This window comes from Rattus norvegicus, chromosome 20 (genome assembly GCF_036323735.1).
Source record: "Rattus norvegicus strain BN/NHsdMcwi chromosome 20, GRCr8, whole genome shotgun sequence".
Taxonomy (NCBI): Eukaryota; Metazoa; Chordata; class Mammalia; order Rodentia; family Muridae; genus Rattus; species Rattus norvegicus.
The window spans coordinates 8,539,424-8,555,063 of NC_086038.1; the positions used below are offsets into that span (position 1 = coordinate 8,539,424).

General features: G+C 46.2%; 1 protein-coding gene across 8 annotated transcripts in view; it reads right to left on the bottom strand.

The window, feature by feature from the left end:
• Btbd9 (BTB domain containing 9) overlaps positions 1-15,640 on the bottom strand; it is a 357,625-nt gene that overhangs the window by 251,611 nt on the left and 90,374 nt on the right. The window contains exon 6 of one of the 8 annotated variants that reach the window (XM_063279039.1): positions 1-15,640. This exon is cut by the window's right edge and continues 12,936 nt beyond it. The exons of the other annotated variants lie outside the window; for them this stretch is intronic. The gene's annotated coding sequence lies outside the window, so the exon portion shown is untranslated. 8 annotated transcript variants of the gene reach the window in all.

Consider the following 15,640-nt stretch of genomic DNA (forward strand, 5'->3'; position numbering starts at 1 on the left):
ACTGTGCCAGTTACATTGTGCATGTGCAAGTAAAATCTGGCCATCACTCAAGTCCTTGACACCTTCATTTCCAGGAACCCTTTCTCCTATTAGACTTTAGAGAACCAAATCCACACACAACTTTCCTTAGTCTGATCTAGAGAAATCACAGACCTGCCAATATTCTGACTTCCAAAATCCCATGGTCCAATTCTCTTTCCCATTCATCCACATTGGTCACCCCTTTCCTTTGTGGGACTTCTTTCCTCAAATGGATCCCACTCACCCTGCCACTCTTTTGTCCCCACTTCCCTGATATGTTCAACTCAGATCTGATGTCCATGTCCAGTAACTCCTATGTAGAACACTCTCACGTCCGTCTCCCCGGACACACCTCCTCCATTATGCCTGTCCGGCAACTGCAGCCCTGGATGACCTCAAGTGTTTGGGGTCAAACCAGAACATCTCTCAGTGCACACACAAACGCATCCAGCTGGAGAACAGCCAAATGACGTCATTGCAAAGCCAACACAGCCCAGGAATCTGATTCTCTGTGCTGCTTCATGAGGGGCTACCGTCTACTTCCAGTGTTCTTTTTTTTTTTTTTTTTTTTTTGGTTCTTTTTTTCGGAGCTGGGGACCGAACCCAGGGCCTTGCGCTACTTCCAGTGTTCTTAACGGCCCCTGCCCTGGCCGACTTTAAGCGTCTAGCCCTGATGCCACCTTGTCTGTTTGGTATGCTGTAACCACCACTTCTGGTTCCTTCTCCCATCTTCCTTCCCTGGCCGTGAACTCAGAGACTGCACACACTAAGCACATGCTCTACCAATGAGCTACGGCAAGCCCTGCTCCAGTTCCCTTTCTTACCTATGGAGGCTGAGAATGCTGTCACTGACACTACAGGACTATGCCGGTCACTCTAGAACTGAAATAATGGCTAAAGTGGTTCTGAACCATCCAGAGGGAGCAAGAATTCACAGAGCTTTAGCACTAAGTTTGCATAAAACACAATAAAATTGCACAGAATTAATACTTCTTAAGAGAAGAGCTGATAAGATACTGACTTGGGGGCGTGGCAGCACACAAAGAAAGATCTTTGTGCTTTGCTGTCGCCACGAATGCAGTGACTTAGGATGTGGCTGCTGACTGAACACCGGGTAAGTGATGAATCAGTATGGTTATTAAAGCAGCTGCATTTCCTTACTCTAATCAAAGAGGCAGCTACCCTGAGCTTCACGTTTCCTCACAAAAACATTTGTCACATGCCTAACCCACCTGTGTCGTGCGAGCTGGTCTACCGTACATTAGACAAGCGGCAGGAACTGGACTTCTACATTTCTGAGAGGTGTGTAAATCCTGCTACTGGTCCTGTCTCCCAATCGGTATGTGCAGCCCACGGTCCAGCACGCCTCCCTCAACACACTGCGTTCTTCTTGACATCACCCTTCCCCACTACCGGCCAGCGCATCCCAGGCTCTCCTCTTCTGCACAGGCCTGGCCTCTGCCATGCTGACGCACCCTCATCCATCACAGATGGCCTCCTCAGCCAAAGGAGGAAACATGCCAGCCGGAAAACTCCTACATATCCCTCAAGACCTCAGATAAATGCTAACTTCTTTACAAACCATTTCTGAATTCCCCCAAACCAATTAATCACTTCCTCCTCTGTGATAGGCTCCCATAGTGTTCTATAAACATCACGAGCATTGCTTCTATCTTTCAGCTGTCATAATTACTGAATATCCATTCAAAGTGGAAGAGGGAAGTCAGAGTCAGGGCTTTAGTCTCGGGAATATGAGAGCGCCGTGTGGAAGATCACAGTGAAGATCCATCTAGTTGGACGGAGGGCAGAAACAGCATTCCCAACATCCTGAGGTGACATCCTAGGATGACTTCCAAACGTGCAGAAGTAGAAATGGGAACTGAAAGACTCTGGGGCCCTCATCAAAGCTCAGAGTAGGGACTTGGAGTTTGGTCAGAAGGGCAATCGTGAACTAGAACTGAGTTTCCCAAGGGAGGAGCCCAATGGTTTGCACCTCCTGTGTGCTTGCAGAGTATGTGTGAATGTGTGCGTGTCAAACACCATATGGTGTCACTATCAAGATGACCCATGTAGGACTTGTTCTTCCAGTAAACTGTGGACTCTTTCTGTATTGTCACTGCCAAGAAATCGGTGTTTGCTGAAGTGGACTGACTTCCTTTATAAAGTAACATACTGAAAAGACTTCACCACCTTCCACAGCAGAGGACTGTGTTAGTGCCAAGCAAGCTATTGTCTGTGCACACACACAGGCATATACACACACATGCGCACACACACAGACTTTCAATCACAAGAAATTCTGCTACAGGCAATCATCAATAGTTTAATAAAGTTCCAAAAGATATTTTCATGTTTAAGAATTAACTCTAACTCTAAAGTGAAGCTTTTAAAAATGAATCCAAATTCCCAGAAACCATGTGCACCCCCAGTTCACTGCTCCAGTGGCGGAGTCCTAAGCACTGCCGTGCCTGACGCCGAGGCTGAACAGGTCCATGGAAGGTCAGATGAAGATGCTGACAGTTTTATGCTCTAAACTTTCCCAAAAGATGCATAACAATGTATGGACGGAAACCGTGTGGAAAGCCATTCACGGGTGAAGCGCTTCTTACTTGGGCTGAGCCATGCACTCTACGTAAGATGGGCCAGGAGTGCCTTTGGAGCGCTCAGCCCTACACGGAGCATCTTCATCAAACCCAGGGCACTCAGGGCCCAGGGCCCAGGCAGAAGGGGAGAGAAAAAGACGAAGACCCGGACATGATGGATGAATCCAAGGAAACAGCATCCTCCAGACACAAGAACGCAGAAACTGTGGAAACTTGCACAGGGCCTGCACAGGTTCAAGCCAGACAGATGCTCCGCCCCGGAAGGGGGCTGCTGAGAGGAGGAAGTAGACGAAGCCTCCCACCCCTAAGAAAGCTATCTGCAACTGATGTCTGCTTGCAAAGGAAAACCGTTTTCTCCGACAGAGTCTCACTGGGTATGGTAACTACACCAGAGGGCAGGCCACAAGCCCAGGAGTAGATACACAGCCAGTGTGAGTGAACTCATGGGTATTTTTCTAGGCATTTGTCTCCTATTGCTTTGTTTAGGCTTTTTTTTTGGGGGGGGGAGCTTATTACCATTTCTGTGGGGGTTTTTTGGGGGAGGGTGGTACATGTGTGGTTTTATGTTTTTTTTAAAAAGAGTATAGAGTTGGGCAGTTGGAGAGGATCTGGAAAGAGTTGGGGAAGGGGAAAGCATGATCAGAATACATTGTGTAAAAAATAAAAAAATCTCAAAAAATTTATCAAAAATGCTTAACTTAATGCTTGACCGTAAGAACTCAAGGAACCCTTAGGCTGACTTGGTGTTTAATTTTTTTCCTTAAATTCATTTAATAAAAGCACAAAAGCACATAACGATGCTTTCAATAACCCCATACAGGAGGAGAAGAACATTTCCTTGAGCTGACATTGAAATCAAGTTAGGAGTGCTGTTTGTAAGAGCGGGCCTGAAGACTGGTTCCCTGGTGGGGAGAGCAGGAGATGAACGTACGGGCACACCAGTAGGCGCACACCCCTTCACAGATACAAGCTCGCACTATCTACGGTTGGCTAGGAAACCCCCAGGAGAAAAGTATCAGAGCCACTGACTACGAACAAAGGGCCAGCCCTTTTTGAGGATGGGTTGTCTGCCGCTCTAGCACCAACGGTGCTCACACCAATGGTTGTTTTTATTTTTGCAGCCTCCCTAACATAGCCCAGGTTCTGAACCAATAGATGAGTCTGAGCTTGACTGGGGAAACAAACCGCCAGCTGTCTCCTAAAGGACAACCTCATTTAATGGAAGGCAAATGCTAGCACAGAACAAAAGTAAATAAAGATGGCTACATATGCTCCAGTTTTCAGACTGAAAAGTGACAGCAATGAGAGGTGCAGAGGAGGAAAAGATTAGACATGAGGAACAGCTGCCACCAGTAGCAGACGCTCTGACTATCCAACCCGTGTAATAACACGATGCTGCAGGAATGCCAGTTAAAGGAGCCGACGTGGGACTCAGACCCAGAGATCTCAGAGCTAAGGAAGCCAGAGGAGTCTGGCCAACCCACCTCCTGCCACAGAGGGCTACGCTGAATGCCAATGGGATGTGAGCAAAGCGCTTTGTAAACTGCCCTGGCCTATAGCTATGCTGGTACTGCGGGTATTCCTAAGATACCGCTATTCTTCTTTTAGTTGTGTCTTTATAAAATGTACCAATTCCACCTGTATTCATTCATTTCCAATAAATAGAATTGTGAATTGGTATTTTTTTCTTCTTATTTCCTCAAGAATCTTCAAAGAGAATATGGTGCCAAAATTAAGCACCTTGTAGGAATAAGACATGAATAGAATCTATAATTTAGATGAGAATGAGACATGAACAAAGCCTGCCCCCTCTCATGCCTTCCAAACACATCTGTAGAATGTCACTCAGGCCTATTAAAATGCTTACATGTCCTGGAGTCCCTCACTCTCCACAGAGGCAAGCGCTCATTAAAGGTTAGAGCAGGGAGAGGAAAGGGATGCTGGCCTTTCCTGACAAAAGAGGAGGGCCTGGTGATGTGCTTTCAGTGGGCGGAACTTAAAAGGGGCTTTGAAAGGGTCAAAGGGAGGGCCTGGAGAGAGGCTTCTCCGCTGACTTCCCCACCCACCTTAAAAGGGTTACTTCATCCAGCCGAGAGCCAAAGGGAACCGCCACGAGCGGTTACGGGCCTCTAACACAAAAGGAATTTCTGTAGTGACCTCAGGGTGGCCTTCCACTCTGTATCCTCTCAGACCAATACCATGGTAAATGTAGATGAGGACGCTTTTACACTTTATTTCCATTTTTCTTATAATTTTAGTAGCCTTACATATGTGGATGTAATTTAAAGCATTTGGGATATACATTTAGTCCAGCTGTGCCAAAAAAAAAAAAAAAAGATAATTTCCCTGTTTACAGATGATTCCAGTAGTGACTGAAGATGGCTTCATCTACAGTTTGCTCCTATTCCTCAGACTTTATATATGAACTACTAATCCGTCAGATCTGCAGCTCCTCCCACCTACTCTTAAGGAGCTGATGTGCTCTCACTCTTTCTTCTTCAAGGCTTTCCTTCCTAAGGGGAACAGTCAAGGCCCCTCTCCCACAGAAGAAGCGGACGCTGAGGAGGAAATTAACAAATGTGTTTAAAGGGCACCACTATGGGATTTGAACTTAGGCCTGGACTAGACTTTAAAGCTCAAGATACAAGGACACGAGCATGAACAATTTTCTTCCTCAGAAAGTCTACAAAGCAGAGGAATGGCATGCTGCAGACAAGGGCAGAGTCCCTCGCTTCCTACTGAGCACAAAACTGTGCACCATTAAAAACCGTTCCCCTCAACGCCTTCTCCCGTCACTTCCTTCACCACGGAAGGCATCCGCATGGGAGAGAGTATTTGCGTTCCACTGAGGTGGCAGACCTTTCACCTCATGCTGGTTTGGACAGGACAAGCAATAGAGGGCTCGAGGCACGGGCATCAGACACCAGGCCCCCTCACCTCGGGGTTGCAGACGTATGAGAAGCACAGACTAAATCGGAAAGTACAACTTGATATACCAAAAATGAAAAATGGAAGCAGAGGGTGGATCAGTGCACGGTCTCACAATACAGTTTCAAAGATAATTGGTAATGTTCTCTTTCTCCAAAGAAAGTGAGGGTTAAATATAGTTGCTCAGTACAGGGACGGCTCATCTTCAGGATGTGTAAATTATACATTTCAGTTACATAACAGGCTAAATCACAGTCATCAACAAAAGAAAATTTGGCACAATTTGTGAATTTTTATGATTCTAGCTCATAAGCAGAGCTTCGAAAAGAATGAAAAAAGTCTTCCCTTGAATCTGCCGTGCAAGTAAAATCTTAAAGAGCCCAAGGCAAGGAAAAGGGGAAGGTGTCCTAGGCTGATAGAGGAAAAAAAATGAAGGGACCTTCATTTCCACGCATTACTGTTACTTAAATAAAACAACACTCACACACTCCACAAAATTAAAATAAAAAAATTTCAAAAAGCAGGTCATGCATTTAGAAACCAGCAGACTTGAGGTGACTCTCTAGGTTAGAAGGAGGGACACAAGCCCCTTCAGAATATGTTAAAAATCTGAGTAGCTCAAACTAGGGCCTAGCAAAGAACTCCCACACCTCCTCAGCAGATCCAAGAGCCACCTAGCCCATAGCAGTGCTGTCCAGTGCGCAGGTCAGAGCCAGACAAAAGCATTCAGCTGTGGCCATGCGGGGAGTGTCCAGGTGCTGCCTCAGGTCCTCTTCTGACCCAGAAGCTGGACGTCCCCTCAGGCCTGCTCCACGCTGCCAGTTGACACTCATCTCTGACAAGCCCATCCTTTAATCTCCCCCACAAACCAAGTGCCATCACTCTGTGTGTCTGTTAAGCAGCCATAGTGACCTGATAAAGAACATTAGTGGGAAAACAAAGACACATGTAAGGAAAGAAGACAGAAGTCATACATGAAGCAGCAGAGAGCAGAGCCACTAGGACACTCTCTCCCCCATCCTGTCAGATCAGTCCTTGTCTGCCATCAAATCAGCACAATTTTTCATTGCACACTGAATAAAAAGCAAAAACTGCTCTCTTTGAAACGAAGTTGGCCTTGTAAGAACTCTTGGAATTCAAAGCTAATACTCAAGGGACTTCCAAGTGTCTAGCATTCCAAAGAATCCATCAATCGTGATAACCCTGGAGAGAAAGGACAACCTAAGTGTGCCCGGAGCCGCTGTACTCCGCCCCAGCCGTATTTCAGAATGACTTCAAGGAGTCGATGCTGACCCAGATCCACAAGCAGTACGATGTGCGAGCGCTGGAATGCTGCCAATCCTTCCAACAGGAGATTCCCAGACCAAACCAAAGTAAACCTGCGTGCCAGGTAGGGTGACAAATACTCCCACCCCATAAAGCTCTGAGTCTCAAAGCACTAGGCGAGCTTGCTCTGAGAATCTAATATTGACTTGTTAACTAAATACCAAAGTACTCTGAAAAAGCCCAACCAAAGTCCTCTCTCCGGTCTCCTCCTCCAGCTTCCCCTTCCGTTTTACTTCCTGCTTCTCCTCTTGGCTTAATGGATACCTGTCCAAATTACTTAGGATTTGTATGGCTTCCCACACTAAGAACATAAAATCTAGCATCCTCAGTAGCCTAAGAGAGAGTCTAAAAAGTTAGAAGCACAAAAGGAGGTTGCTCCCTGCAACTCTCCAACTAGGGAGAAGAGGAAGAAGGAAATCACGCAGATGATTAATCTTCTTCTTTTCCCAAGGACGGCTCTAGTTCACTTCCTCCTCTTCTTCCCCTTCCTCCCCGCCTCTTCCTCCTCTTCCTCCTCCCCCTTCTCTTCACCATAGTCCTTTTCAAGCAAAACAGTTGGGAAGCCCAGGGCCCCTGCTTGCCCAGTGACTTGCTGGGTCTCCTGACCCCTGGATGTGAAGCAAGCCGGAGCTCAGAACAGCACACTCATATCTCCAGACATTCGCATCTTCGCACACTCGCATCTCCGCACACTCGCATCTCCGCACACTCGAATCTCCGCACACTCGCATCTCCACACACTCGCATCTCCACACACTCGCATCTCCACACACTCGCATCTCCACACACTCGCATCTCCACACACTCGCATCTCCACACACTCGCATCTCCACACACTCGCATCTCCACACACTCGCATCTCCACACACTCGCATCTCCACACACTCGCATCTCCACACACTCGCATCTCCACACTCTCGCATCTCCACACACTCGCATCTCCACACACTCGCATCTCCACACTCTCGCATCTCCACACACTCGCATCTCCACACTCTCGCATCTCCACACACCCGCATCTCCACACACTAGCATCTCCACACACTCGCATCTCCACACACTCGCATCTCCACACACTCGCATCTCCACACACTCGCTTCTCCACACACTCGCATCTCCACACACTCGCATCTCCACAGCTCCCAGCCTTCGCTTCTTTTTGCCCCTAACTCCTACAAACCTGGCCCCGGACTTCTCAAAGAAAACATCAAGAGCTCTCAATCTCTGCCTCAGGCTGTTTTCCAAGAACCCAGGTTAGAGCCTGGGGTTAGAGAAATCCATTCCACTTGAAATTAACGAGAAATCATTAAAATGTACACTGCAAAACCAAGTCAGAGTAACAGGCAAATCCTCAGGAAAGGTAGACGACTGAGTACCAGAGACCTAAAAGGACGAGGGTTAATAAATATATAAAATGTCACCAAAAGAGAATGTGTCCAGGAAGCTGTGAGAATTACATTCAGGATCTCTGCAGACATGCCACCACTACCAACTTCAGAGAACAAGATTAGCGATTTTCATTAAGGAATAATGCTGGACTCGAGCCCACTGTACAATGTCTGCTTAGCGTGCTTATAGCCCTGGGTTTGAGCCCCAGCACCACAAACATATAAAACACAAATAAACAAAATGCAAGAGATGCTATGATCTGTCGCCTACAGAGCTTTCTGTCTTTCTTCCTAGCAAGCCTTGATAGTACTTATGTCCTCACCATAAAGGGGGTTCGGGTGCACCCTCTGCACAGGCTAAAAACTGCTATGGCTCTTTCCTGGGGACTAGTTATAGGGTCGGTAACTTCAACTAATTCTTGCCAGTGATCTACAGCCATCTCCCAAGGACTTCTGGGAAAGGCTCCTTAGCTCTTCAGAGAAATGAAGGGAAAGATCTTCTCACGATTCCTGGGCCCGTGTATCAGTTATCTTGTGATCACATCAAGATTGTTTAGAGCAAAGCTCAGATCATAACTACGGCAAATCAAAGCATAGAGGAAGTCTACGTCCTTTACCATATAACCAAATTAACCAGCTAAGCAGTAGGCCGATCTCTGGGTCTTTACCTAAATACGTCTACTTCCTTATTATGTTTAGCTTTGAGTCAGTTTTCTCTTTCTCACAGCTAAAGGCATCTTCAGTAACCACACAAGACACCAGTTGGTCAAGGAGCATTTGATCACCTATAACCATGTGTCGTGAGCAAGGACATAAGATCTGAAAATACCTGTTCTCTACCCATAAGAGCACCGTTCTAGTTCTTAAGACGAGTAGGACAAACTGAGAAGAAGGAGGCTCCATTGAAAAGGGCTAACAGAATCAGCGTGGGGCATCCTCCTGGCAGCACTGCAAAGGAGATGAAGACTGATAGGCAGCCTTTTGAAGAGCACTGTATTCAATTAGTGTAACTCAACCAAAAGGCAGCTCTGTGGGTGGCAACACCACTCGACATCCAGCACAGCAACCCAGCGAGTAAAAAGGGGGTCTCCTTCCCTCTTGGAGGGTCCCAGGTCAAAAGCAGACTCGACAAAGCAATTCTCTCAAAAAAATAACATAAAACGATCAAAAGTGAGTCTTCCAAGTTTGGGCTATGCAATAGGAGAATTCATCAAAATGTCAGTAAATATATACTGCCTCTCGGCCACCCCACCAACTACACAGCCGAGCTTTCTCTCCAGTGAGCTCCAGGTGGTTCCTGTAGCCGGTGCCGACTGCTTTACACTCAAGATGGCAATAAAAGTTGCAAACAATGATGGCCACTGCCATTTTCAAGCACTGCTTAAAAGACAAACGACAGAAATGTTCAGTAAGAGCACCAGTGGAAACACTGCATAAAGCTGACTTAAACCAGCAAACATCTGGGTAAAATCTTATAAAACTCACCCAGCCTCCCCACCTGTGTGTGTGTGTGTGTGTGTGTGTGTGTGTGTGTGTGTGTGTGTACATATATGCATAGACATATATGTATATACATATATCAGATCATTTTAAATCTGATTTTTAAAAACAACAAATTACACAAGAGGCTGGAGATCCAGCTGGGTTAGAAGACCCCTTGTCTACCATGCCAGGCTGAGACCCATGCTGATGCCCAGCCCAGCAACACACAGCGTACAACGGAAGTTAGCTCAAGGGCAGGGAGGAAGAAGGATTCTAAATCCAAGGTCATCCTCAGGTACGCAGTGAGTGTGAGGACGGACTGTCGTGTATCTCCAAGAAAAAATTATATGAAAACACACAAAATGTTTAGGTTTGGTTATCTCTGAATTCAAGATAATATTTTCGTTTTTTGCTTTGCTTTTTGTTTTGTTTTGTTGTTGTTGTTGTTTGAATCAGGGTCTCTTTATGTATCCCTGGCCTGGAAGTCACAAAGGTCCACCTCCCTCTGCCTTAAAGGTCCTGGGATTAAAGGCAAGCACCACGATACCTGGCTTCCAGTTTTGTTCGAATTTATACTGTTTTCTCCAATAAACACAACTTTTTTTTTTAAACTATGCGCTGTTATCAAAGGCTTAAAAGTATACGGGCTGGAGAGATGGCGCAGGGTTAAGAGAGCTGGCTGCTCTTCCAGAGGTCTTGAGTTCAAACCGCAGCAACCTCATGGTGGCTCACAACCATCTACAATGAACTCTGGTGCCCTCTTCTGGCATGCAGGCATACATGCAGACGGAACACTGTAAATAAATCTTTAAAAAAAAAAGTATACACCATGCTAACGTGTGGCTCAGTGTGTGCTGAAGCCTTGTCTACCTCCTTTTCTAAATCTCAGTTTGGCTCTAAGACAGCCATCCTGGATTTTTTTCTTCCACTCCCGTACAACTAGACAAATCTACTCGCATCTGCACTTCACAAACCCAGGACCTCCAATCAGCTTCCCAGACTTTACTGAAAACTTGCCTGCCAAGACTACTATAGTTTCCTGTTGTCAGACCCCATCACTCGATGTTCTGGACCTTGCTAGGTGGGTTCTTCCTTCTGGTTAAATATTTCACAACTCACACTGAGGGCGGGACTCCTCTGTTGGAATCAAACAGTTTACTTATCTCGTCTGTCTTCTCCCTCCCTCCCTGCTTCCCATCTCTGAAACAGACTGGCAGTGTCAAACAAAGGGAAGTCAGCCAGCTAGATGTGGTCGGCTGGTCAGTCTCAGTCAGAAGTGACTCAGCCTTGGTGACCAGCATCCCTTAAAACTGACACAGCACTGTCATTTTATAACAAGGTAGAAAGCAGCACACACGTTGACACCGTCAGCACCAGGTCCTGAGCAGTTCAACCATTCTAATACAAAACAAAGCCAGAATCACAAATTGTTTCCCTCGGGAATCTGTATTCCTTAAAAGACAGCCATGTGACTCGTGAAACCGAGGCTTCTAACAGTGCAAGTGAGACCTGTAAAGGCCTCCCGGTACTCTCCCTTACTTAAGGCGGGGATCCTCTTACCATCCTCCTCAAATGGCCCTGGCCAGGATCCTGGTGAATCTGTAAATATCCACAGGGCCCTGGCCAGTCTTACTATTCTGCTGACTCAGAAGGTCTAACACAAGGTAGACAGCCTTTCCTCCATTTTTGAGAGATGCGGGTTGGGTAGAGTTGGGAAGTACTTCACACACTGGCTCTCACACACAGGCAACACACCCGACACTGAATTCGGTCTTACATGAAGGAAACACCACAGCATAACAGAGAAAGAGATCTTCATGTCCTCCTTTCCCCTTAGCAGACGCTAGCTGCTATGCGACTACCAAACTATAGACATCCCCCAGCCTCTGTGGTCACTGTGTACATTAAGTAGCTAAGTTCTCAGCACTACGACGTGAGTGGTAGTGATGGATAGCACTTCCAGGCCGTGGTCTCACACTGGGCAAGTGCCAAGAACCCATGGCAGTCATATCTCGGGAAAACCAGGCCATGACCACTTACAGTTCATAGGGTCACGAAGGAAAACATGGCGGCCTCAGAAGGGAAGAAAGAACCAACCTAATCTGAACAAAGCCACTGCATCTCCCAGGATAACTGCTTATTCCATGGGCATCATTACACAGATGCGGACGACATCTAACGTGCATGTGAGAGGTTCAGAAGGAGGCTGAGGAGGCCATCGGACAGGGACTATCTTCTAATGGAGTGAGGATTTATTCCTGCACACTTGACTTTCAAGGAAGTCATCAGCTTTCTACAGTAAAGTAAGCTTGAATCCAAAGGGCCAAACCCAAGGGACAGAACGACTAATTACTTTGGGGAAATTAAGTGGTTTCTGAGGAGCATGTACATTGTCAACATTAATGAAAAAAGGCAAGTGGGAGAAATGATACAATTATTCACTGTAACTCTAAATGATTTTACCTCTAAATCCAAGTAAAATGTAGGAGTGACAGGCATTAGCCACAGAACCTCTTTCTAATGTCCTCATCACCTGGAGAGATGGCAAATTGTTATCTAGAGCAGGTTTTTTTCTAAATTTACTAAGTTGACAGCCCTTTATTTACTATTTTTAATTACTTGTTCTACATTTAACTGCCAACCGCTAGTTAGTATTTATTCATGCTTATAACTTGGCTCAACCCAGTGCTGCCGTCTTCAGACTGGTATGCACTGAGCTCTCACCAAGCACTCAGAGCCAACTCGAGTGACCACAATGGGGAGACCGAATATAAAGCATATGAGTCTCTGCTGTCTGAATTCTTTAGAACAGTTTGTATTCAAAACCAGGAGACCACGATTCTGTCAAGAATGAAACCGCCATCACCAGTCACTGATTACGCATGCTGGCCAGTCATACGTGATCAAACACAACTCATGGATTACCTCTGGTCAGCTTTGTAAAATGGGGTTTTTTTTTTAAATACTCATGGAGATTTCTCAGAGAAACAGGAAAATGATGTGCATGCATGGGATCAAGGCAGGAGTGGGATCCGTTCATGTTGGGTGCCGACGCTAAGGAGTAAGAAGGAGGTGTAGGACAACCTGTGTTGGGCTCCACACAGATCAGGCTCAGCTCACTGCAGGGAAACTCTTTTCTCTTAGAGTTCACAAGCTCAGGGAAACACATTTCTAGAAAGCCCCCGAGAGACTGCATCATCATCAGTCTTAGAGGTTTCTCACAGTGACGTTGGTAGACCGGCTTTTCTGGTTGGAAGTTAAGGGCTTCCAGATGGGCATGGTTTGCATTCCTGCAGTCTCAGGGGCCTGCCGGCTCCAGAGCAAGACTGCAGCAAGTCTGAGGCCAAACAGGGAGACCCTGGTAAGTCTTCCTCAGAAAAGCAGGACAAAGCAGAAAGCGAAGGTTTTCCGCCAGTCCCAGGAATGAAGAGGACACACGAGCCCTGAACATTTGCACTCTCTAAACTGAAACGAAACAGGAATCAGCACATGCTCAGAGGCACAGGCGGTGACAGGGGCAGCAGTGAAACTGTTCTTGAGACAAACAACCGTCTGACCAAGTCTCATTTTTGGACTTTTTTCAGTCCCCGGTAACCGCCGATGCTTCAGAAAGAGTTGTGTGGGAATACCACACGGGAGGTTCAATAAGGTACCAAGAAATACTCCACAGCAGGGCCCATTTTATGGATTAGGCTAGTAATCCATGAGCCGTGCTCTTTATAAATAGGTTTATGCTACAATAAACTTTATTGTGTTACAGCAGATTCACAGATGTACAGTGTGTTACGTACTCGCAAATCCCAAACTATAAAGCATTTATTTTTTATTTAAGACTTACAGAAACATGGCCGTCTTAAGACACCTCTGGGCACTCGTGATATAAAAGCACATACAAAACTCTACAAGAAGCAAAGACTGGCTCTGCTCAGATTTTCTTTTGTTCTTTTTAAAACGCTAAACAAAAGCAGTGTGCCTTACACCTGAAGTTCAACCAGAAGGCTAACTTTGTAAAGACTTAGAAAACGAAAAGTCCATCTCCAGAAAACCCTGCTATCTATGGACACCAAAGCCTTGAGCTAACTAGCGGGAGAGCATCGGCGAGGCCTCCCTGGAAGCGAGTGTTAAAGATCCCTGAAGGCTTAAGTATAAATGAGAGAGAAAAGGCGCTCCTCTGAATTTAACTCGAAAGCAAGCAGAGCTATGGCGTCTCCTGTAGAGCTCTGTACAGCCAGCCACTAACACTGCGTCACCTTCCCACGGACTACACCGAGCAAGGCCTTCTCTTTCACGCACATTCACAGCTAGAGCAGAGGGACCGCAAGGCAAGGAAACACAAAAGCTCTCCCAATGTCAGACAAAAGGGGAATGGTAAACAGGAATTAATGACAATGTCTCTGCTGTCACTGTAGCGAGGATTCATACGGTGAAATGCATATTAGTCATATTTATTCTAATTCTATGTCTGGGTCCCTTGCATGCCGCCATAGAAAAAGGCAGGAAAACTTGTAAGAACGAGTATCAAACAGGACATATAAACAAACGCTACTACTGAAAACAGACCAAACGCTTTTTGGATGACTCTGGTTTCACAATTATAAAACCTATTTTCATGCAATGGTCTTCTCCATACAAAGTGTATGTAAATATCTGAGGGGATGAGAGAAAAGAGAAAAGCAAGAAGAGAAAGCCTTCCCAACAGGAGGGAATTCTGAAACTGGAACGTGGACACCAAAGTCAACAGGAAAATTTCCATCCTGGGCCTGACCATCCCTCAAAATATCCATCGAGTGCTTGCCAAAGCCCTGTGGTTTCTAAAGCAGCCACTTCCTCCAGGGCGGGAGAGAAGAGCCAGGGAGGAGTATCTAGACTTGAGGCCAGCACTGAGGCTGGACACATATACGGCCTTCGCTCTCAGTAGCGGATCTCAGGCACCCATAGCTTCCCATCCAGGTCCTTGCTAGTGTCCCAGTCTCTCTGGAAATTCCCATGCGCACGGTCACAAGCATCGTAAACTTCCGACGCTCCAACATATACACGTCTTTCCTCCAAATGGCTGTCTCTGTAAATGTTACCTAGTACAAGGTTTCAGGCCGGGAAATCAGCATCAAGGTAAGACACGCATGTCCTTCCCAATTTCTCTGTGACACTCATCTGTCACATTTGTGTTCCCTCCTTACAGTGCACCCTAATCCTGTCTCCTCTACCATTGCTGTCCTACTCCAGACACTTCCCAGTGTTCTCTGCTTTCAGACCTGACCACACATCCAAGTGTCTCCATTTGGCCCACAGCGTCTTTAAATGCTGCTTCAGCTGGTTGCTGAGACCTCAACTGAGTTTAACAAAATATTGGATTCTTGACTTCCCTTGGACAATTAGCAAGGGCTGGTAGCATGGGTGTGAAACTGCACCCACCTAGAGAGTTCAGGGGCTTCTGTACCCTCACTCTGCTCTGTCTTGTTGACTACTGTCCTAAATGTCCCTCAATATTTAGGCCCAAATTAAATTGGCAATCATCTATACAGTCCCAACAGTATTTTCTTCAAATGAGTCTGATCCATAATTTTATGCTGGCCAAAGCAGATGAGTCTCTGAGCCTCCTTCTAGTGCAAGTTTCTATTTTAATCAGATCAGATTGCACATATTCCTGGTTCTCCCACTAATGACATCCCAATGACTTCAATGTCTAAATTCTTTTTCAAGAATGGGGGGAGGGGTGAGAGAGACAGACACAGACACACAGACACACTGATAGATAGACACACAGACAGACATACAGAGACAGAGAAAACACATATGTACACGTTCATGTGTAAGAGGTCATGACATCCTTCAGAGCAGGGGTTATGGACATCTGTGGAACATGTGGCTTGTTCTGTGGGTAGTAGGATTTCT